The sequence below is a fragment of the Delphinapterus leucas genome, chromosome 7, assembly GCF_059928025.1.
Source record: "Delphinapterus leucas isolate spDelLeu-1000000601 "Yukka" chromosome 7, BTC_Dleu_Yukka2, whole genome shotgun sequence".
Taxonomy (NCBI): domain Eukaryota; kingdom Metazoa; phylum Chordata; class Mammalia; order Artiodactyla; family Monodontidae; genus Delphinapterus; species Delphinapterus leucas.
Genome location: NC_143135.1, coordinates 104422401 through 104444649, shown reverse-complemented (window position 1 = coordinate 104444649; position 22249 = coordinate 104422401). Strand labels below are relative to the sequence as shown.

At 43.8% G+C, this 22249-nt stretch overlaps 2 long non-coding RNA genes across 3 annotated transcripts in view; one reads left to right on the top strand and one right to left on the bottom strand.

Moving 5' to 3' along the window:
• The window catches only part of LOC149748835 (uncharacterized), a 145069-nt gene that overhangs the window by 78793 nt on the left and 44027 nt on the right, over positions 1–22249 (top strand). The window lies entirely within an intron of this gene.
• Positions 4072–11317, bottom strand: LOC149748836 (uncharacterized). Its single transcript, XR_016393963.1, has 2 exons — positions 5820–11317; positions 4072–5637 (listed from the first exon to the last, which is right to left on the bottom strand). It is a non-coding gene; the product is annotated as an uncharacterized LOC149748836 (long non-coding RNA).

Here is a 22249-nt window from a genome sequence, read left to right as displayed (position 1 = left end):
CTCAAGCCAGATGTGACCGATCAGCCACCTGAGTTGCCCACAGCTCTTCATTGCTTTACAGCCCTTGAAGCAAGGGAGGGGGATAACCAATAAACACGTGAAAAGATGTTGAACATCATTAGCCAATAGGGAAATGCAAATCAAAACCACAATGAGATACCAGTTCACACCCACCAGGATGGCTAAAATAGATGATAACAAATGTTAGTTAAGATGTGGTGAAATCGGAATTTAGAATTGTTGAGAATGGAAATGGTGTAAAATAGTGTAAAATAGTGCAGACGCTTTAGAAAACAATCAGGCAGTTCCTCAACATGTTAAACAGAGAGTTACTATATGACCCAGCATTTCCATCCTGTGTATATACCCGGAAGAAATGAAAACATAATCCCCACAAAAACACGTACACGAACATTCATAGCAATATTATTCATAAGAGCAAAAGGTAGAAAATAACCCACATTTCCAAGTGAATAAATTAAAATGTACTGTGTTCAAGCAATGGAATATTATTCAGCAATAAAAAGGAATGAAGTATGGAAAGATATCCCATCTTCATAGATTGGAAGACTTAATACTGTTAAAATGGCAATAATCCCCTAAGTAATATGTAAATCCAACACAGTCTCTATCAAAATCCCAGCTGGAATTTTTGAAGAAATTGACAGTCTGGTTCTAAAATTCGTATAGAAATGCAAGAAACCCAGGAAGGTAAAAACAATATTAAACAAGAATAAAGTTGGAGGACTCTCACATCCTGATTTCAAACTTACTACAAAACTATAGTAATCAAGACAGTGTGGTCCAGGAATAAGACGTATAGGATAAAGGAATAGAACTGAGAGTCCAGAATAAACCTTTACATTTATGGTCAGTTGGATTTTAAAAAGGGTGTCAAGACAAATAGGAGAAAAAAAAATATTTTTCAACAAATTGTGTTAGATATTCACTTGCAAAAAAATGAAGTCGGACCTTTACCTCTTTGTGAGCTTGGATTATTCAGTGGTTTCTTAGATATGACACCGAAAAGCACAAGAAACAAAAAATAGATAAATTGGACTTCACCAAAATTTAAAACTTTTGTGCTTCAAAGAACACCAATGTATATGTATTCTTATATATAGAATACATAAGGAATTCACACAGATCAATAACAAAAAGACAAATGACCAAGTTTAAACAATGAACAAAGGATCTGAATAGACATTTCTCCAAGACACATACACAAGTAAGCACATGAAAGTATGTTCAACATCATTAGTCACTAAGGAAATTGCAAATCAAAGTTACAGTGAGATACCACTTCACACCAACTAGGCTGGCTAAAGTTAAAAAGACAAACAAGAGCCAGTGTTTGAGAAGATGTGGAGAAACTGAACCCTTATACACAGCTGGTGGGAACGTAAAGGAGTGTGGCCACCTCGGAAAGCAGGCTGGCAGCCCCGCAAAATGTTAAGCATAGAGCTGCCACATGACCCAGCAGTTCCACTTCTGGGTATATGCCCAAGGAAATGAAAACATCTGTCTGCACCAAAACGTGGACACGAATGGTTACAGCAACATTATTCACAATAGCCAAAAGGTGGAGACAACCCAAATGTCCATCAGCTTGTGAATGGATAAATGAAGTGTAGTATAACTATACGATGGAATATCATCTGGGCATAAAAAGGAATGGAGTGCTGATTCATGCCTCAACATGTATGAACCTTGAAATCATTATGCTAAGTGAAAGAATCTAGTCACAAGACAACAGATTATATAATTGCATTAATATGATGTGTCCAGAGTAGGGAACTTTATAGACTCGGAAAGTAGATTTGCATATAATAGTATTATATATAGTCCATTTATATAGACAGAAAGTGGTTGCCTAGGGCTAGAGGGTATGGGAAATGATAGCTAAAGGATATGGAGTTTCTTTTTGAGGTGATTGATGTGCAAATCTGTGAATATACTAAAAGCCATTGAATGTCATCCTTCAGATGGGTGAATTGTATGGTTTGTTACTTAACTCTCGATAAAGCTGCTAAAAACAAAAAGTGTAGAAAATCATTCTGACTAAAAATGAGTAAATCATCATTAATGTAATTGTTGGCTCTGCTTGCTGCTGGCTATGTGACATTGGGCTGGGTGACTTCTCTACCTTGGTCTCCTTTTTTATGAAATGGGAGGAGCCATGTCTAACTCACGGTCCCCTTTTGCCTCTTGCCTGCCCTCGTCTCTCTGCCTCTAGTTTTTCCTCCCAGTCATTCTAAGTTGCACACATCTTCACTGAAGTTTTCTTACCGCACAGGTCAGATCACACCTCTCCATGCTTCAGACCTTCAGTGGCTCCCTGCTACTGAATAAAGGACAAACACCGTCCCCTACCAGTGTTTGGGGATCACACATGCCATGTTTGATCACGCATGCCTTCCCTCCGCCGGGCTTCTCCACCTTCCTAGCTCCTTGGGCACTTGGCACAGAGGCCAAAGCAGGCTCTTCTCCTTTCTCTAAACTGAAGGACTGCTTCCTGCCTCCACAAATTGACTCACATTGATCCTTTTGGCTGTCACAGCCTACCCAACCTGCACAGTCCTGCTCAGTGCCAGCCCGGCTCTGACTTCTGTCTTGCTGGGATCTCGGGCCCAGCACTCACCTTCTCTGGTCCTGCTTTCCTTTCCTATAAAATGATGGAATTGGACTACCTGGATATTCTGAGGAATAAGAATTCCAGGTTCATAAAAAGGTGCTCAGCATCACTAATCACCAGGGAAATGCAAATCAAATGACAGACACCTAAGTGTCTGTCAATGGATGAATAGATAAAGAAAATGTGGTGTATTCACCTAATGGAATATTATTCAGCCACAAAAAAAGAAGGAAATCTTGACATTTGTGACAAAATGATTGGGCCTTGAGGACATTATGCTGAGTGAAATAAGTCAGAGGAAGACAAATACCGTATGATCTCACTTATGTGGAATCTAAAAAACAAACAAATCCCAAAATGAGCTCACAGATACAAAGAACTGATGGCTGGTTGCCAGAGGCTGGGGTCGGAGGGGTGAGCAAAATGAGTGAAGGGGGTCCAAAGGTACAATCTTCCAGTTATAAATAAATCAATCCTGAGGATATGATGTACAGCATGGTGACTATAGTTAACAACACTGTATCGTATATTTAAAAGTTGCTAAGAGAGTAGATCTTAAAAGTTCTCATCACAGGAAAACAAATTCTAACTATGTGTGGTGACGGTTGTTACCTAGACTTACTGTGGTGACTCACATTTGCAAATACCAGATCAGTATGTTGTACACCTGAAACTCGTATAATGTTATATGTCAATTATATCTTAATTTTAAAAATTAGGGGGAATTCCCTGGCTGTCCAGTGGTTAAGACTTCGCCTTCCAATGCAGGAGGTGCAGGTTCGATCCCTGGTCGGGGAGCTAAGATCCCACCTGCCTTGTGGCCAAAAAACCAAAACATAAAAAACAGAAGCAGTATTGTAACAAGTTCAATAAAGACTTTAAAAAATGGTTCACATTAAAAATTAGGAAAATAAAAGAATTCCTTGGGATGTTCATAGGTTTTTTTCAAAAGAGGGTGGCATGGTCAAGTAAGTTTGGGAAATCCTAACTGCGGACCTTCTCAGAGCCTTTAATTTGCTAATGGGCATTGTGAGCTACCCAGAAGGGGACATGAGTTGCAAACTTGCCCAGGATTTAAAACTACACACGTGCTTGAACACACACACACACACACACACACACACACACACACACACACACACTCTCTCTCTCTCTCTCTCTCTCTCTCCCCCTCTTTAAAGGAATATCTTGCCCTACAGAATACGCACAGGAAATGCTGGACTAGTTAATAGTAAGGATCCTTCTGAATCCAAAAGATAAAAACAAAAATTAATATCTGAAAATTGCTGCCTTTCTGAGTCCTCCCCCACCCTTGAAGCTATCTGACCCCTCTGACTCTTATGATAACTTATGTGTCTCTTGTGGAGCACTTATATCATTCTGCTTTGTAAAGTGAAAAAGATTCATTTTGATTTGTGTCCAGCATAGTTTAGTGAAAAAAAAAAAAAACAGATCTTGGAGTTAAATAGAGTAGCTGGGTTCAGATCCTGGCTCTGTAACTAGCCTGCTCTAACTTTGGGAAAATTAAAATCTCAGAGCCTCAGTTTCCTCATCCTAAAAATGGGAACACTCAAACCTCACCTAGAGGTTGCGAGGGGGAAACTATTAGACACCAGGCCCTGGGCATCGTCCGCTCACTGGAAACTATCATTATTATCATTATCTCTGAATGGATTCCCTCCCTGTAAGCTCCTTGAGGGCCTCACCACATCCCAGCCTCCTGTGTACCGTCCCCGGGCCTATGTGCTTCTGAGCACAAAGTATAATTGTCATAAACATTGAACGAAGTTAATTCTGTTGAAGTTAATTAATTGTGGGCTTTTCATGAAGAAAGTCGGCATTTCCACTTTCTGCTCAGGCCGTTGGGTTCGGGGTCCTGGCACTTTTCTGTTGAGTGACCTTCACACAGGTTTGTGCAAGATCCACATTTTATTTTTACTGGGGGTTAGGATTCCTTCTAGGCCAATGCCAGGGCAGCTCAGAGAGAGGAAACTAAGCAAGAAGCAAGGCCATGGAATTGGGGCAGCAAATTCTATGCAATTTGTATACATTTTCTTCCTTGTGAAGCCCCAGGAGTGTCCTAAGTCCCCTTGGGTGCCGTGGGTGGAACGTGGGACAGCCTGTGACCCTACAGACACCACTCACGTTAGCTGCATTCGAACTCGCCGGTGTTTTCTGATGATTTGTCACGAAGGACATTAGGGCTAAATCACGTCTGCCTCTTGGTCTTGAAGCATATGCAGTTTATAGGGAAGACTAGACTTCCAGGCACAAAGAGTAAGAAAACTCAGAAGCTGGCAGGCTTCCCTTGAATCCTTTGATTCAGCTAACTTCCTTTGTTCTCTGCACCAAGCAGCCCTTACCTCTGCTGTGGTAACCCTCTATTTGCCATTCTTTGTTTAATCTGTCTTCCATGCTAGGGTGTAAGCTCCACGAGGCAGGGGCTGTGTCTTCCTTCCCGCCCTGTCACCAGTACCTGCCGTAGCTCTGATCAGGTGCTTACACAATCCTGCAGGCATTCAGCAGTTGGACTGAAACTAGAGCGTGAAGTTCAACCTCTGTTAGACTCTGTGTCAGAGGTGAATTGTTAGAGAATTCAGAGAAGGGAGAGTTCCACAGAGGGGCTGAGACTCCAGAGGGTCCTGTACGATTTGGGGTAGTGTTGGGGAAGGCGGAAGGCAGGTTTGTGGAAGCAAGCGTGGATACTGTCTGTGCTGGAGCGGTCGCTGCCCAGCTCAGGGCCTTGTAACGCATGGTTTCTGAGCTCAGCTTGCAGGCATTTCCTCGATGTTGTTAGGAAGAGAAGGAGGAAGGAGCAGAGAAACAGCAGATGGGGTAGGGGGGGGCCCTCCATTCAGCCTCCGCTCTTTCTGTCACACGCCCTGCCCCCAGCCCGAGGCTCCACGCTGGGATTCCAGCTCGGCGTGTGGCTCTTGCTAACAGGACTGGAACAGCAGGGGAAACCGCAGGGCACCGTCTGGCAGGCTGGGCATCTTTATCTGCTGGCAAAGGGAGGATTGATAGAGTAATTTGTCTTGTTACAGGAGAGCCCCATGGCAAGAAAATGGGAAAGCCATCAGCTTAGCTAGTGGGGAATCAGGTCCCACAGAGAAGGCTCCCATTTCTATCGCCTTCCTCCATCTGTGACTTGGCACCCCTGCCTACAGCTAAGAAGCCTGCTCACCTGTGCTTTGTGCAGAATAGCCATGGCTGTCTTGCTCCACCTAAAGCAGCCAACTGATACAGCATCACCCTGGCAAAAGCTCCCGTTCTCCTTGGCGCCATCCACTGCTGGCCAGGTGTGTGAACTTGGGCAAATCACAGCCTGTAGTCCTGTGCCTGGAAGAGAGTAAGCACTCAATAAATGCGGCTATTATACTTAATAATAATGTCATTGCAGACAACTCTAGAAAGATAGCAGGGGTTTAGGGCAGGTGACTTTTGTTAAGTTTTTGTATCTGTGTTTATTTCTGTACCCTGACACAGGCTCTCTGGGTCAGAGAAGGGACCTAGATAAATGATGCTTTCCAATGCTGCTCTCTTGAAACAGTTTCTCAAACTTACAGAAAAGCTTCATGAACATTATGAAGAGCTTTTCTTCCTAAACCATCTGAGAACACAGACCTTAGGCCCCGTCACCCACAGTTCTTGAGAATTTTCTGTAAGCAAGCGTTTTCCCCTCCACAACCACCAGAGTCAGGAAATCAACATTGCTGCCTTACAACAGAGGCCATCTGATCCTCGGGCACCATCCCAGTTTCAACAGTTGTCCCAGTAATGACCTTTATAGAGAAATGATTCAGTCTAGGATCTCACGTCGCGTCACGTCGCACCAAATCTTTTCATTCTTCTTTAATCTGGAACAGTTCCGTGGTTTTTCCTTGCCTTTCATGACATTGACATTTTTGAAGATTACAAGCCAGTCCTTTTTAGAAAACCCCTCAGTCTGATATCTGCCCTCTTGATTGGGTTCATGCATCTTTGACAGGAATATCACAGCAGGATACTGGGTTTCCTTATTATATCCTAGCCAGTGATGCATGGTATTTAAATATGACCCATTACTGTTGGTGTGCCTTTTGATCATTTGAGTAAGGTGCTATCTGCCAGGCTTCTCCACTGTAAAATCATTCTTTTGCTCATTGTAGACAATAAGTAATTGGGGAGGAGGGGACGATTTTGCGACTACAAACATCCCATTCCTCGTCAAACTTCACATTTATTTATCTATTTATATCAGTTTGGATACAGGGTTTTCTGTTTTTTCCCACTGAATATATTTATTTATTTGGTCAATCCCTCTGTATGTAAGCAATCTCCAATTGCTGCCTCTTCTTCACTTTCTTATGAGGAGTTCTTTTTTAAAAAATTTTTATCGTGCTAGTTGTGTTATGTTCTGTTAGTTTCGGGTGTACAGCAAAGTAAATCAGTTATGCATATACATATATCCAGTCTGTTTTAGATTCTTTTCCCATATAGGTCATTACAGAGTATTGGGTAGGGTTCCCTGTGCTGTACAGTAGGTCCTTATTAGTTATCTATTTTATATGCGGTAGTGTGTATGTGTCAGTCCCAGTGCAGAGTTCTTCCCACACAGACTCTGGCATCCTGTGCTGGGTCACCCCTTCCCCACGTGGACTCCTTCTTATCCTGCTCAGGCTCTGACTCTGCTCTGGGCTCCCTTATCCTGCCCTACACCACTGCATGGATGTCTACCCTGCTCAGCCCTTCTTGATGGCTTTCGCACTGAATTGTTAAAAAAAAAAAAAAGAGGGCTTCACTGGTGGCGCAGTGGTTGAGAATCTGCCTGCCGATGCAAGGGACACGGGTTCGAGCCCTGGTCTGGGAAGATCCCACATTCCATGGAGCAACTGGGCCCGTGAGCCACAACTACTGAGCCTGCGTGTCTGGAGCCTGTGCTCCGCAACAGGAGAAGCCGCGACAGTGAGAGGCCCGCGCACCGCGGTGAAGAGGGACCCCCGCTCGCCGCAACTAGAGAAAGCCCTCGCACAGAAACAAAGACCCAACACAGCAAAAATAAACAAATAAATAAAATTTAAAAAGAAAAAAGAAAAGAAGAGCCCTAATTCAAGAGTGAGACACACACACACCCTGCCCCAGGTTTTCCACGGATCTGGTACAGAAAGCAAGCTGGTGAGGGGAATAAAAAACAGCTACTTACCAACAGGCAAAGCTGGTTAATGGTGGTAAAAGTCCAGATACGTTTATGGAAAGAAGAATATTCTGAAATGACCCAAGGTGGGATTCTGGGGTGCTAGTAATGTCCTATAATGTAACTGCCATTGGCAGATAAGTTATTGACGCCATTGGATTGTCAGTGTTCTCTCTCTGAGAGAATGATGTTACAAACAATGAGGAATGATGTGTGAGTATAGATTGTGGCAGGAAAGACTCAGGCTTTCCCACTTAGTACACACGTGAACTTTGTGATAAAATCATGGATCAGATCTGGGACCTGCATAGCCATTTTACAAATGAGGAAACTGAGGCCAGAGAAAGGTGATGATTATTCAACATCACACAGATGAGAGCTCAAATTTCCTGACTGCTAAATGGGACTCCTTCCACTGCAATTTCAAAACCAGTACATTTTTTTCTTATACTTTTCTTAAATTTCTTCTCATCATACTCTTGTCCCAGGTCTTCCTTCCCCAGTCCAGCCTCATTTGTAAATGAACTTTTTATTTATGCACTGTATACATAGAGAAAAATAAACAGATCGTAAGTTTCAGCTCAATGCGTTTTCACAAGGTGGACACATCAGTGTAACCAATTAAGAAATAGATCAAGAAATAGACCATTGCTAGAACCCAGAAGCCCCGCTCCTCCCAAGTCCCTCCTGTCACTGTCCACCTCTTCCCTAAAGAAAAATTTTCAGACATTTGCAGACTTTCCACTTTTTTCTGTTATAGCTTTTTAACTTAATCCTACTCCGGGCAGACTATTCACTGAATGTTTCAATCCTTTGACGTTTACTGACGATTCTTTATGGCTCAGAATAGGGTCTGTTTGGTAAATGTTCCATTTCCTTTGGAAAGAATGTATATCTTGGAGTTAATGGGTTTAGAGTTCTATATATGTCAATTATATTGAGTTTATTAATCACATTCAAATATTCTCAAACCTTATTGATTATTGTGTCTGCTTGTTCTATTGATCATAGAACGAGATGTGTTAAAGTCTCCCACTTTAAACTTTCTGTGTCCCGGTATTTGAGGTGTGTCTCTTGTAAACAGCGTATGACTTGTTTTGTTTGGAATACAGCCTAACGATCTTTACCTTCTATTGATATTTGAGTGTTTAGACCATCACATTTATTATAAACGATGACTATTTCAGCTTCTATGTATTATCTTACTATTCATTTTCCATTTGTACCACCTGTTCTCTGTTCCTTTTTCTCTCCTTTTTTGCCTTATTTTAGATTATTCAACTTTTGTTATATTTTGTTATATTATATGTTGTCTAATAACTTGTTAGCTATGTATTCTTTTACTATTCTTTTAGTGTTTCGCCTTGAGATTACAAAATGCATTTTGGATTTATTAGAACCTAACATAAAATAGGATTTTCACCTTCCCAAACAATGCCATAATCTTAAAATTTTTCACCTTCCCAAACAATGCCATAATCTTAAAATCCCTTGATTCACTTTACCCTCCTCTTAGCTTTTTAAAATTATAGTCATGCATTTAAATGCTGTATCTATTTTACACTTAATGAGAAATTATTGTTATTGCTTTATCATCTATATTAATTTAAATGTGCTCACATATTTATGGTTTACATTGTTCTTAATTCCTTCCTTCATTTTTCCGTTTCTGCCTGGGAGCATTTTTCCTTCTGCCTTAAGGACCGTTTTTAGAATTTCTTTCAGCCGAACTCCTCCAGCTACAATTTTTCTCAGTTTTTGCTTGTAAATGTTATTTTGCCTTCATTTTTGAAGATTATTTTAACTGTGTAAATAACTTCTGGTTGACAGGTTTTTTGTGTTCTGTTTTCTTTTGGTGCTTTAAAGGTGTCCCGTGGATTTTCTTTCTCCTCAGTAACTCTGTTTTGTTATTTTTCCTTTCATTGTTTTAAAGATGTCTTCAGCAGGCTGCCATTGTAGGAGCCGAGGCAGCTAGCTGTCAGTCTTAGTTTTGCTCTTTTCTTGAAGGGGATGTGTTTTTATTTTCCTCTGGGTGTTTTTAATATTTTCTCTTTATCTTTGGTTTTTAATAATTTTACTTTGATGTGCCTAAATGTGGTTTTCTCTGTATTTATCCCTCTACTGGTTTCTTTTTCTTATTTAGTCTATCTTATATGTTTTGATGTTTTTAAAAAAATTCTTGGTCATTATCTCAAAATATTTTTCTGTGCATTCTGTCTTTTCTCCCCCTCAGCGACTCCAGTTGTTTATATTTAAATTTGTCATCATGTTTCGTACGTCTGTTATGTTATTTTCTATACTTTTCCCTCTTTTAAAATATCTGTGCATAAGTCTCTTGTCTGTCTCTAGCTATGTCTGTCTTCAGGCACACGAATCCTCTCTTCAGCTGTGTCCAATCTGCTCTTTGAACCATCTACGGATTTCTTAATTTCCATTATGGCATTTTTCACTTTTAGAATTCTATTTGATATTTTTCAAGATTCTGTTTCTGTGGTAGATTTCCTGTCTTGTCATCTATTTTCTTGAATATAGTCATAGTTATTTTAAAGTCTGTCAGATAATTCCTATCTGGATCACCTATGTATATATATTTCCATTTTCTGTTTTTTCCCTTGGTTCTATTTCTAAGTATTTATTGGATGTTGGATATTGGGTATGTAATATTGTAGAGGCTCTGAATGACCATCTGTCACTCTAGAGAAGAGTTACTCTATCCTGTCCCAGGCAACCGAGGACCAGATCTCCTCAATCCAACATGAGTTAGGTTGACTTGAGGCACCTTTGCGGTCTTTGTAAGACTCTATTTACAGCTGTTTCGCTGTCACTCCTAGGATGTAGCTCTTCAGACCTTCCACGTCTCCCTATTTCTTCCCATTTCCAGAGTCGTGCCATCAATACTGCTGAGTGGTAGCATCTCCTCGCGGGGATAATCATGGCCCCTCTGCCTACCCAGTGTTACACCTTGAACACCAACTCTTACCTCAAACTCCAGGCACAGACACTGCTACCTTCCCTCCTCTCTGCTTACACATTTGTAGACAAGAAGACAGCTTCCACTGCCCTATTGCTGTCACTCCGAGCTTTAAGACTCTTTTCTGGGAATTCCTGAGTCACTCAAACCCCACTCCTGTTCTCCTTCCTAGTCTCCCCCACAGGTGACCCACCTATCGCTGCTAGTCCTTCATTCGACTTTCCACTTTATTCTCACCTTCTCCCTTGTAACACGCTGTCCTAGAAAAGTATGGTTTGGGGAGTCACACATACTAGACTTTGAATCCTAGCTCTGTCCTTTACTTGGGAAACTCACCCGGTGTTTCTGAGTTCACCATCCTAGACGATAAAATGAAGATGGCAGCTTTCGCCTCACATTCTTGTTACAGGGAATAAATGACATAATCTGTCTGAAGCACCTAGCCAGAACCGGATGATTTCCTTCCCCTACATGTGCTGAAACCCTGTTCACTTTGCCAGGGTTTTGCCCCCCTCCCTCCCCCACTTCCTCCTGCCCTTCTTCCTTCCTTCCTTCCCGCTGCCCCATTCAAATTTATCGGGAAGAACTGTGAGGTTCTAGCCTCGTTTTGCTGCGCACCTGGTAGCAGGACCTTGAGCAAATCCCCTGCTGTCTCTGAGCTGCCGTTTCTTCCTCTATAAAAGAAGGCGCTGTGGTACATGACCTCTAAGGTCCTGATCCTCTGAAACCTGCTGTGACGAACGGTGCTTCTCGAATCCCATTTCCTTCACGGAGACTTTTCGACTGTTGAAAATAGTGGCAATTCTTTCTCCTTTACCCACATTCCACCGCCTTGTTTGAACATGTCCCCTCTGTTTTATTTTTGCTCTTTACACTAAAAATGTTTATCCATGAGGATTTATGTCAGAATGGCTGGGGGCACGGTGGTGAAGTTATTTCTGCACGTTGATAGGGAGAGTCTTAGCACTGCAAGAACAAAAATGTTGCCCTCAGGGGAAAAGCTGTCCTTCGTGGAGGTTGTGTCCTCTATTCCCACCCTCACGAGAGCCTGAAGACAGTGCTTAGCTGAGTTCATGACACAGTGAAGTATGATCACTCTTCCTCCCTCCCTCCCTCCTCAGTGGAGGCTCACAGAAATACACAAAAGTATTTTGTACCAAAATTCATTTCGATCTATAGATTCAATTCAAACTATTTGTATGTTCGTGCATTCTTTCTTTGATATAAGACGTTGTTATTGAACGCGTATTCTGTGTGAGATACTGTGCCAAGCTTTAAGACTGTAAACACGAATAAGACATAGTTCTTGGGACTCCCCTAGTGGCGCAGTGGTTGAGAATCCTCCTGCCAATGCAGGGGACACGGGTTCGAGCCCTGGTCCGGGAAGATCCCACATGCTGTGGAGCAGCTAAGCCCATGTGCCACAACTACTGAGCCTGTGCTCTAGAACCCACGAGCCACAACTACTGAGCCTGTGTGCCACAGCTACTGAAGCCCGTGTGCCTAGAGCCCGTGCTCCGCAACAAGAGAAGCCACCGCAGTGGGAAGCCGGCGCACCGCAACGAAGAGTATCCCGCGCTCGCTGCAACTAGAGAGAGCCAATGCACAGCAGCAAAGACCCAATGCAGCCAAAAAAAAATAATAATAATAAATTAAATTTTAAAAAAGACATAGTTCTTTCCTCCCAGGAACTCACTGTCTACTTAATTTATTCACTTAACAAATATCTTATTATAGCGTGTCATGCTGGGTTCTCTGGAAGCAGTCAGGGAGCCCGAGTTTAGAGTGTGAGGTGTTTATTAGGGATCAAAATCTGTTGGAGGAGGAAGGAAGAAAGCAGATTAAGCAGAAGAAAAAGTGAAACATGGTTTAGGCCTGACGGAACGTCAGGGACCCAGCGGTGAACTCTGGAGCAGGAACTAGCGACAGTCATGCCGCAGTGGCCCAGATGCAGCCCTTTACGCCCCCTGTGTGTTGATTTCCTAGGGATGCTGTAACCAATGGCAACAACAGAAGTTCCTTCCCTCGCAGTTCTGGAGGCCAGAAGTCCAGCATCAGGGTGTCAGCAGGGCCGTGCTCCCTCCTAAGCTTGCGAGAGCATCCTTCTTGGCCTCTTCCAGCTTCTGGTGGCTCCAAGTGTCCCACTGACTTGTGGCAGCATCCCTCCGGTCTCTGCCTCTGTCTTCACGTGGCTTCTCCTCTGTGTGTCTCAGTCTCAAATCTACTTTTGCCTTTTTCTCATAAGGACATCTGTCACTGGATTTAGGGCCCATTCTAAACCCCAAATGACCTCATTTCGAGATCCTTAACTTAGTTACATCTGCAGAGACCCTTTCTCCAGATAAGGTCTCATTCACAAGTTCTGGGAGTTAGGACATCTTTTGGGGACCACCAGTCAATCCACTACCCCCTGCTTCACTCAGTCACCAAACATGGACTGCCCACTCCCCAAAGGTATGGCCTTCAGAGGTATCGCTCTCTGCAGCTGAGCCAGACCCTGAAGTTGCTGACAGCGGGAGGGCTGTCTGCTGGCTGTGTTCCCCACAGATGGGCAGCAAGCTCTTCCTCTCAGGGGGTCTGGGTGGCACATCTTAGCTACTACAGAGAGCCAGATTCCATACCAGGAAGCAAAGACAAAGTGGTGACACAGTCAGAGGACATTGCTGCCCTGACCAGGCTTGCAGTCTAGCAAGGGAAGCAGGTGTCAATCATGTAGCCCCAAGACTCCAGGTAAAGTCACCTCGGTGGTCAGGGCTGCCAAGAAGAGGCGTGTGTTGCCGTGAGCATATGTAGATGGGAGACCCGAGGGTGCTTGATTCGAGAGGGGAGGGAAATTACTAGAAGGCATTGGTTCATGATGTCTTTTATTTTCTTCTTCCTTTATATGGATTCTCACTTCTGGAAAAATAAAAAAGCTCCAATGGTAGCAGCACATTATCTTACTGAGAGCTGACAATTTCTCTCCCACGCTAAGCCAGTTTGATTTGGGCCCTCTTATATTTTTTGAACTGCGTTGGCGGGGAGAGGGTGTTGATGGAAAACCGAGACGGGCATTTGATCGTAGTGAACCAGCCCCTGTGACCTGTGTCGTAACACCTTGTCTTCTGGTCTTTCTCTTCCCCAGCGTGCTGCATTCTCCGACTTGCATGTAGGCTCTTCTTGGACCAGCACAGGACTAAGTGCAAAAAGACTCAAGTTCTAGTTCAAGTTCTGTCACTGACAAGCTATGTGATCTTAGGTAGTTCACGTAACATTCTTGTTTTTAGTTCCTGATACAAAAAAATGAGAAATTTGGTTTCCACTGAAAAACCTTCCCTACTAGAAACAGCATATGATTTTACTATCAAATGTCTTGCCTGTCAGACCACCTTCAGCCTCCATCACCCGCTCATCAGCATGCTTTCTTTCTCCAGTTTGTTTTCTTACCTTCTGGCCGTCGTCGTTTCTGGTTCCCTCTCTCCGTCCCATCCCTACCTTCGCCAGTGGCTTAGCCCCAATTGCAACAGGTAAACTACTCAAGGGTGGAGTAATATTTGTATAGAATCTGCAGATTAATAAATTATTATCATTGTTATAGTAATAATTACACCTTTGTTTTCACCCTGACCTTTGAGCTCAGATTAATCCTGCCCTACCCTCCTAAGTTGACAAGTAAGTAATTGCTTGGACTCTCCTCATCAAGGGATTTCTATTTTCCAAGTGCCTCACACTCCCTGTGACACCTCGTCAGCCTCCTCCCTAGTTTGTCAAGGAGGTGACGGGCACAGACGAGGGAAGGGGGCCTTTTCAGAGCCTTGTAGGGATTCAGCACCTCCCCCTCCACTTTCTCTCTGATTGTGTAGGAGGCCATGAATGGCCTGTAAGGAGTATTTCACTGGGTTTTGGTGGTTCTAGGATTCGTTTTGCTGGAATATCTTGGTGTCCTTGGGCAAGTCACTTCATGTCTCAAAGCCTCTTTGTCTTCATCTGTTAGAAGAAGGGATTAGACCAGATGATTGGTACGCATGGACCTTAGAGCCACAGAGATTGCAGTTCACATCTGGGCTCTGCCACTGTAGCAGCTGTGTAACTTTGGGGTCATTAACCTCTCTCTGGCACATTTTTTCCATTGCTTAACTTTCCAGCTAAGTTAGATCTCAGGCTAAATATTTCTGTCTAAATCCACTCTACGTCATCTCTGTCCCAACTAACTCAGTTCTCTCCCATCCTCACCATTCTTCCTTTTCACCTCCCCCCACCCCGACATTTACTGCCCCCCACCTATTCCCCTACCCCTTGGAATCACATAGATTCAGGCTTGAAGCTCACCAGGGCAGACGTCTTTCCTCATATGCCCTACATCAGCACCAAGGAAGCGTATATCCGATGAGTAGCACCCCATCCTCCCCAACCCGGCTTTTGCCTACAACCCTCCAGTGGTAAGGAGCACATACCTGCTGACCCAGCCCTTGCCGTTTTCAGGTCACTTCTCTCTCCATCTTGTCTGTTCCTTTCAGTGGACTAGCTTTTGTCATGTGCTGAAAAATAGGGCCCTTGAGTTTTTCATCTTACAGCTTCACCTGCAAGAAAGGACGTGGCTTTAATTATCTGGACCTCAAACTCAATAATCTTGGAGAAGAAGATATTTGTTGTCCTATCTTGGGTCAGGTGAGACCATGACAGCTCCTGTAATAGCCATATAAATGGGGTGAGGATGTAGTTGCCAGGAGAAAGGGGGGCAAGCTTGGCTAGTAGAGTGGAGTTGTATTTTACAGGGGTGTTCATTCTAAAAATCACACAGAAAGCAAAAATTAAATCTAGCATCGATCATCTTGACAATCCCTTAGGGATGCACTGTGTTAGAGAATGAAACCCAGTGTCTCAATAAGTCCAAAGTCACCAGCACCTCCTCCAGTGCTGGACCATATTGCTGCTTCCTCACTAGATGGTGCCTGTGGATTACGTTTAGCGGCCGTGCGATGTGAAACAAAACAAAAGCAAACAGAACCTTCAAGCCGAGATTCGCGTTCATCTCACTAAGACCCCATGTGGGGACACCTGTAGTTTGATTGATGCCCAGTGGAAATCACTCAGGATTGCTCATACCGTTGAAATAACATCCTCTCACTCTCTCTCTCCCTCACTCTTTTTTAATATGGACACACAGTTGAATTCATGCAAATTAAAGACATGGAGAAGGCCTTTCCACCCTACTTGTACAAGCTTGCAGCCTAGTCTAGAAGACAGACACGGCAATGGGGAGAGTTGCCACAACAGGTTGAAGGTCACGGGAATCCACTGAAGAGAAAAGGTACCTAATCCAGTGTAGCAGGGGTTCGGGGAAGTGGCCCAGAAGAAGGGACAACCAACCTGAGGCCTGAAGGACAGACGAGAGTTAGCCATAGTGGGGAAAGGGGTGATCCGGGAAGAATGTACCAAGTTCAGGAGGCAACTTGGAGCACATCATACTAGTTCAGGGTAGCCTTTGAATACTGGGGGGTACATGGCAGCAGAAGCATCAACCTGATGATCATGGGGATATGTAACTGCTACACTTCCACTTTTTTTTTTTTTTTTTGGCTGTGTTGGGTCTTCGTTTCTGTGCGAGGGCTTTCTCCAGTTGTGGCGAGCGGGGGCCACTCTGCATCGCGGTGCGCGGGCCTCTCCCTGCCGCGGCCTCTCCCGTTCCGGAGCACAGGCTCCAGACGCGCAGGCTCAGCAGTTGTGGCTCACGGGCTTAGTTGCTCCGCGGCATGTGGGATCTTCCCAGACCAGGGCTCGAACCCATGTTCCCTGCATCGGCAGGCAGATTCTTAACCACTGCGCCACCAGGGAAGCCCCCATGGGGAGTCTTGAATGCTATACTTAGTGGTTTGGAAATTATTATGACAGAAAGGGGGAACCATTAAAGCAGAGAAGAAACATGATCCAGTTGTGTAGCAGAAAGAAAATTCTGGTTGTTAGATTGAAGGACAGTGACACATTAGACAGGAGATCAGTCGAGACCATTCCAATAACCCAGGCAAGAGGTCACAAGGGCCTGGATCCCTCACGGTGGATACAGAGGCCATGAGGGAAGGGCCCAGTGATGCTTGCCCAGGGGTCCGGCTTGAATGACCGAGTGAATGGTGGTCCATTTATTTAGGTAAAGAATGGGAGTAGCTTCCCAATTTCCAATTGCTTCCAAATGACTTTTTGTATTTCCTGTCCAGTCATCCCTTTTCTTCCACCTTCTCCCCACTTCCAAATGATGGAGACCAGGATAGCGAAGGCTTTCCTATCTTGATAGCGTAGAAGCCTAGACAAAAAGACCTCAGAAAGAACCTTCTAATTCCAAGGCCTCTGATTTCTTAGTCCCTAACATGGTACCTGGATAGAGGCAGAGAGAAAGTGGAGTGTAATTGGATACAGAGAAAAGTCTATTGATGGAATAAAGACTTATTTGGAAAGCACTTGAGAAACAATTACGGTCCCTTCTTTTCCCTTAGTAACTCAAGTCCTGACGTGCCAATTTCCCTGCGGTTCCCAGTCTCTCCGCATCAAAGCTTTCGTGGTGATGGCCATCCTTGGCCATGATTGTCTCATCTTAGTCAGAGCCTAGAGGCCTATTTCACTTCACAGGAGGTCGCCACACAGAGAGCCACTGAGAAAAGTAAGCGTAATAGGTGAGACCTTGAACATGACAGATTCCTCCTGACCTCCCCTTTTTGTTATAGACCAAGGGGCACGCATGAATCCCAGTTCTTAGGATTAAGAGATTACCTTCAGAAAGAGAAAGAAAAATAGATAGTGTTAATTAATTTTTATCTGAGGCCTTGGCCCTTTTCCTGGTCTCTATTCCTCTTTTGTCTAGTCCCAGGGAAAACCTGTGGGAGAGGCCCAGCCTGTCAGCGGAGTTGGCTCCCCTGCAGATGGGGACTGACTGTAGCCATTGTGAGCCGCCCTGACCCGGCTACTCCCCTGCCCCCTCCAGCTCTTACACAACCGCCAGGCAGGCAGACGGAGAGTTCAGCTCGTGCTTTTCCTTCTGGGCTCCCAGGCTTCTCAGAGAATCCCTTTGTTGGTTAACATAAACCTCTCCCCAAAGGCCTGAAGTGGGAGCCAAGGAGGCCAAGCCCAGACGAAGTGGAGGCTTCCGTGAGGGGTGCCGGGTGGATGGGGACTTGCTGGTGGCCTCTGGGGTAACCTTGGTGTCTCCAGGGTGAGCGTGGTCTAGCATGTTCAGAGTCCTTAGTAAGACTCACCTCCTAAAGGAAGCCCTCCCGATTACTCCCAGTCCTTCTCCGATGTGTGTCTGCACTGGGCCTTCTCTCAGGCTGGCATGCATGTAAAACCCTTCTTTTTTTGTTGTTGTTTTAATTTAATTTATTTATTTTGGCTGCATCGGGTCTTCTTTGCTGCATGTGGGCTTTCTCTAGTTGCAGCAAGCGGGTCTACTCTTCTTTGCAGTGCGTGGGCTTCTCATTGCTGTGGCTTCTCTTGTTGTGGAGCGCAGGCTCTAGGCAAGCGGGCTTTGGTAGTTGTGGCGAGGGATCAGTAGTTGTGGCACACGGGCTCAGTAGTTGTGGCTCGTGGGCTCTAGAGCACAGGCTCAGTAATTGTGGCGCACCGGCTTAGTTGCTCCGCGGCATGTGGGATCTTCCCGGACCAGGGCTCGACCCGTGTCCCCTGCACTGGAAGGTGGATTCTTAACCACTGTGCCACCAGGGAAGTCCCGTAAAACCACTCTTGACGCACTTGAAACCATTGAAAGGGAAACTTGAGACCACTGAAAGGGGAAAAAAGCCACATGCTTGGGACAGAGACAAATTCAAAGCCAAGATTCAACCAAATCCTGTGCTCTTTCTGCTACACACCAAGCTCTCTGGTCCACCCAATACTCTGGAATCAATTACCTTAGTTTCAGATGCCCCAGGGAGAGGTCAAGTCCATGTGCAGGCCTTGCAGTGCCCAGGGCTCCCTCATGGCCTGGAGTCACTCAGACACCATGGATTCTGTCTTTCTGGAAGCTTGGGATATTTTGGAGCATTTGAATGGAGACCCTCACTGCTCTAGGCCATAGGACACTCTGCTTTTCCAGGCAGGCTCTGTCAAGGACCTCTGATGTGGTGACATTCAGGTTAGGGTACAGGACAGCCAGCCCCAGGACAGGCAACAGGAAAGGACGCTTACACCCCTGTGTTGTGTTCACCATCACTCATGAGCTCTCACCGTCAGGGGTAACAGAGCAGCTGGGGTAGAAGAGGCTGCACAGAGGAGCGTGTCAGAGCATGAACTCTGAAATCAGGTGGCATACACAAGGGCTGCCTTTTCTCCACCTTCTCACCAACACTTTTCTCTCGTCTTTTTGAGGACAGCCATTCCAACAGGTGTGAGGTGACGTCTCATTGTGGTTTTGATCTGCACTTCCCTGATGATTAGTGACGCTGAGCACCTTGCCATGTACCTGTTGGCCATTTGTATGCGTTCTTTGGGAAAATGTCTGTTCAGATTCTCTACCCACATTTTAACAGATTGTTTGCTTTTTGCTATTGAGTTGTTTGAATTCTTTGTGTATTTTGGATATTAACCACTTATCAGATATATAATTTGCAAATATTTTCATTCTGCAGGTTGTCTTTTCATTTTGTTCATGGTTCCCTTTGTTCAGCAGAAGGTTTTTAGTTTGATACAGTCCCACTTGTTTATGTTTGCTTTTTGTTGTTGCTGTCTTTGCTTTTGGTGTCAAATTTAAAAAAACATCTTTGCCAAGACTGAAGTGTAGGAACTTACCCCCTATGTTTTCTTCTAGGCATCTTATGGTTTCAGGTCTTACATTAAAGTTTTTAATCCATTTTGAGTTTATTTTTGTGTATAGTGTAAGACAGGTGTCCAGTTTTATTCTTTTGTATGTGGTTGTCCAGTTTTCCCAACACCATTTATTGAAGAGACTATCCTTTCCCCATTGTATATTCTAGGCTACTTTTTCATAAAGTAATTGACCATGTATCCATATATGCATGGGTTTATTTCTGAGCTCTCTATTCTGTTCCATTGATCTATGCGTCTGCAATCAGGAATTGTGAAGCCTCCAGCTTTGTTCTTCTTTCTCAAGATTGCTTGCATTGAATCTGTAGATTGCTTTGGGTATTACGGACTTTTTTTTTTTTTTTAATTCTTTTTTTTTAAAATTTATTTTTGGCTGCGTTGGGTCTTCGTTGCTGTGCGTGGGCTTTCTCTAGTTGCGGCGAGCGGGGGCTACTCTTCGTTGCGGTGTGCGGGCCTCTCATTGTGGTGGCTTCTCTTGTTGCAGAGCACAGGCTCTAGGCACCTGGGCTTCAGTAGTTGTGGCCCGTGGGCTCAGTAGTTGTGGCACATGGGCTTAGTTGCTCTGTGGTAAAGATTCTTTTCTTTTAATTTTTAAAATTTTTGTTTATTTATTTATTTTTGGCTGCATTGGGTCTTCGTTGCTGCACATGGGCTTCCTCTAGTTGCAGTGAGCGGGGACTACTCTTCATTGTGGTGTGTGGGCTTCTCGTTGCGGTGGCTTCTCTTGTTGCAGAGCATGGGCTCTAGGCACGCAGGCTTCAGTAATTGTGGCTCATGGGCTCTAGAGCGCAGGCTCAGTAGTTGTGGCACACGGGCTTAGTCGCTCTGTGGCACGTGGGATTGAAGACCAAGGATTGAACCCATGTCCCCTGCATTGGCAGGTAGATTCTTAACCCCTGTGCCACCAGGGAAGTCCCAGTACGGACATTTTAACAATATTAATTCTTCCTATCCATAAACATGGGATATATTTCCATTGATTTGTGTCTTCATTGTCTTTCTTCAGTGTGTTATAGTTTTCCTTGTACAGGTCTTTCATTTCCTGGGTTAAAGTTATCCCTAGTTATTTTAATCTTTCTGATGCGATTGTGAGTGAGATTGTTTCCTTACCTTCTCTTTCTGATAGTTCACTGTTAGCATATAGAAATGCAACTGGTTTTTGTATATTGGCATTTATTCTGCAACTTTACTGAATTTATCAGTTCCAACAGTTGTTTTGGTAGAGTCCTGAGGGTTTTCGTCGTATAATATCATTTTATCTGCAAACAGAGACAACTCTGCCTCTCTTGAATTCATGCCCTTTCAACATGTGTTTGTATCCTCAATGCCTGGCATATAGCAAGTCCTTAATAGATGTTTGCTAAATCATATTCACCATCACTGGTATCATCTTTATAAATGCAAGGCAAAGTATATCACTTTTATCAAGTGAATGTATATTGAATATAATGCATATTAAAAAGTCTTTGTAAACCTCAGTTACTAAGGGATTAGATCAAACAACATAGAGTAATCAAATTACTGAAATGCATAAATAAATTTGCAATTTGATTCTATGGATTTCTGCTGAAGATTAAGCCCAAACAAATGTTTCAAAAGTTATCGTTGATACTGCGTCTGAAATACGTAAAACTACCTTGTTGGAGAAGAAGGTGCAGCTTAGCATGGAGATGTGTTGAGAGAGAGACCTAGAAAAAGAACCCAGAGGGTCAGAGAAAGCAACAAGAGCAGAAAACATTGTTCTCACTTATCTAAACGTGGTTCGTATTCTAGGATAAATCAAATACCTACCCGGTCGCTTTGGGAAAGAGGTTTTTTTAAAAAATCAATTTGAGGGAGGGAAAATCAATTAAGCACATAAAAAATCTTGAGATTGAAAGTTATGCTGTTAGAACTTTTTCATCTATTATACCTATCTATGTGAATCAGGCATTTCCTTATACCATGTGACAACAGCAAAGTACAAAAGCAAGTGTAGGCTTCTGCTCTGAGAAGATGAAGTAGGTGTACTTTTCCCTATTACTCCTGCTAAGCCCAACTAAAACCCCTGGACAGTATGTTAAGACAATCACAAGAAGACTCTAATTAAAAGGTAGAGAAGAGAAGACAAACCGGTGGAAACCTTGGGAACGGAGGAATGGGCTCCCGATTGTTTTGTTTTGCCTCATATGTTCCAGACTTGGAGCTAAAGAAGCCAGCAACCTGGAGATGCCAAAAGATACAGATTAAAAAAAAAAAAAAGCCTCAGCAGAAGCCTATTCTCTCAGGACAAAGGACCAGGAAAGGGGTAGCCTGTCAAGACAGAAACTTGTAGCCCATAACCGCTATACTCCGGTCAAACCCCCCCCCCCCACAAAACTCCATTGGTACCACCTCACACTGACTCCAGCAAAGAGTAACACTTAGAAGAATGGAAATGTGTTTACACCAGAACCCACACATGAATGTTTATTGCAGCTCTACTTATAATTGCCACCAAAATGGAGACAATCCAAATGTTCTTCAGTGAGTGAATGGATAAACTGCAGTAGAGCCATAAGATACAGTAATACCCAACAAACAAAGGGAATGATATTGATGCGTGCAACAGTTTGGTTGAATCTCAAAGGTATTTTACTGAGTGAAAGAAGCCAGTCTCAAAAGTTTTCATACTGTATGATTCCATGTGTATGACATTTTTGAA